This window comes from Polistes canadensis, unplaced genomic scaffold, assembly GCF_001313835.1.
Source record: "Polistes canadensis isolate GaletaPanama2010 unplaced genomic scaffold, ASM131383v1 scaffold_22, whole genome shotgun sequence".
Taxonomy (NCBI): Eukaryota; Metazoa; Arthropoda; class Insecta; order Hymenoptera; family Vespidae; genus Polistes; species Polistes canadensis.
In genome coordinates this window covers 395041-397608 of record NW_014569569.1, presented here as the reverse complement: position 1 = coordinate 397608, position 2568 = coordinate 395041, and positions in this window count along the sequence as shown.

Sequence of the window (2568 nt, the reverse complement as noted above, 5' to 3'; positions counted from 1 at the left end):
TTCATGTTTGTTCCAACCGGTTGAACAAAGTAAGTAAAGTACTAACCTACTGTATATTTCGAATATCTTTCGAGAGTATACGAGAGTAAGAATAGAGAAGTAAGACAGTTGAAATTTATTTCTTGTTATTTGTGTTATTCAAAAAAAGAAAAAGAAAAAAAACAAGAAAAAAGAAAATTTGAAAAATTTACACGTGTGATATATTATACGCACAGCAATGGAATTTTTATTTCGTTTCATTAAAATTCAATATGTAGTAAAGAAATAGCGAATGAAAAATCTAATCATTTCGAGAAAAGGATAAAAAAAAAAAATAGAAATAGAAAATGAGAAAGGGAAAGGGGGAATATGATTCATTTTTAAATTAAAATTGAAATGTTATAAGAACATGTTTCATGCAATATCGCGAATTTTGTATGTATTCGTTCGTTAATGAAACGTTTAATATATAATATAATATATATAATAATAATGCAACGATTATTAATAAAACAACAAAATACAAAACTCGTTATAGCGCACGTACCTCACTAAATTACAGTTTTTATAACGTTTCAACGATTACATTTTTTACAAAATTACTCCCAACTCGATGTGAAGAAGTTAAAAATAAAAAGAATATGAAACAAAGAAAAATGATAAAAAACAAACAAGTTTACCGAGTATACGACGAAGAAGAAACGCATGTAGTGGAATTGAATCGTTCGAAATCGGAAACAACGGATGCGTAGTTTAGTACTTCTTGACAAATAACAGTCTAGTTACCTTGGAAGTATGTTAACGAACCTCCTAATTTCATTTAGCTATCGTCAAGACGCAAAATACGTTTCGAAGTATTGCAAATACTCGTAAATACGTTTACAGGATGTTCCAAAAGACACTTTTTCCCTTCGACTTTACCGAACTGAAAAATTATTTTTTTTCATGCAAGTATTTACTTTTCATTAAACGACACATTGTAATTAAAAAATCATTTTTTTTTAAACGAAACGCCAAATGTAATTCCGTTTTATACAAAAATATTGATTTTTTCCTTTTGAATTTGTTTTTTTCTTTTTTCGGCAAATCGATTTTTGAGACATCCCGTATATGTAATAATAATAATATTATATCGTTTGACGTCAAATGATATCTTCGCATAATTCAAACTCACGTTCAAGAGAAACACATATCCATTATTTTTCTTTCCTCCGTAGAGAATCTTCGAGAGTAGGTATATTGCTATTTAATCCTGAGTAATGCTAATTTCATGCCGAATATGATATATCCCTATAGTTGACACACGAATATTCCTGGTTGCTCACGATGATACCACGCGACGAAATGTGAGAATGAAAATTAATATACAATTCGTAATGTTACGTTTCGATCAATTACTTCGAAGCAAATATTGAAACAATAAATTTATAAAACATACGTAACCAAATATGTTACAATTTTACGATCAAACTTGTACGTGATATTTCTCTATCTTTAATTGCGATGAAAATAGAACGAATAAAAAAGAAAAAAGAAAAAAAAAAGAACAACATGCGCGTAAACAAAATATGTTACAATTTTACGATCAAACTTGTACGTGATATTGTTCTCTCTCTCTCTCTCTCTCTATCTATCTATCTTTAATTACAATAAAAAAAAACATTCCGATGAATACTGCAGGATTCGCGATAAGAATCTAATACAAAATTCTATATAATTATAAATACATTTACTATAATAACTGATGGAAAATGGATAGATAGGTGTTCGTAGTGTACGTTATAAACGAATGGAATGATTCCGTTGCTCGTCGTTGGATTGCGGTCGCAATGACAGAGTTTCTCGCTAATGACCAATCAATAACAATATTAGAACAGATTTCCGTCATAAATTGCAACAATGCACGTGACTTGTTTGCTTGCTTGCTTGAGCACGAGTGTGTAAGATTAAATGCTCCTATTCCTTTTCTTTCTCTCTCTCTCTCTCTCTCTCTCTCTTTTTCTTTCTCTCTATCTATCTCTTTCTTCTTCCTTTTCTTTTCTCGATGGAAAACGTCCGCGGTTGTTCATTTGAAGAAAAAGGTAAAAAGAAACGAACTAATGCGTCGCGTTCCGTATGGTTTTCCTTCCTCCTTTTTCCACGCGTCCACCCCCTTCTACTCCTCTTCCACCTCCTCTTCCACCCCTCTTCACCGACAAACTGCGGAGTTTTCGCACGAGCGGAAATATCGATTCGTAGAGCGTTGAAAAACGAGCCATAGCGAGAGGTAATGCATATGTATGTATTTCTCTCTATCTCTCTCTTTTTCACACATATACATACACGTACGTATGCAAACGTATACAGAGATATTTTTGAGGAGAAGAAGAAACGTACCCCGTGCAATATTATACTACCTTTTCAAACGTTTCTCTCTCTCTCTCTTTCTTTCTTTCTCTCATTCTCTCTTTTTTTGCAACGAGTACAAAGCTATTAAAAATAACTGAAGTTGTGTAGCACCAAAGTCCGCTATATATAAAACTTCTCTCATACAAGCATACATATGTGTATATGCATGTGTATGAATATATATATATATATATATATATA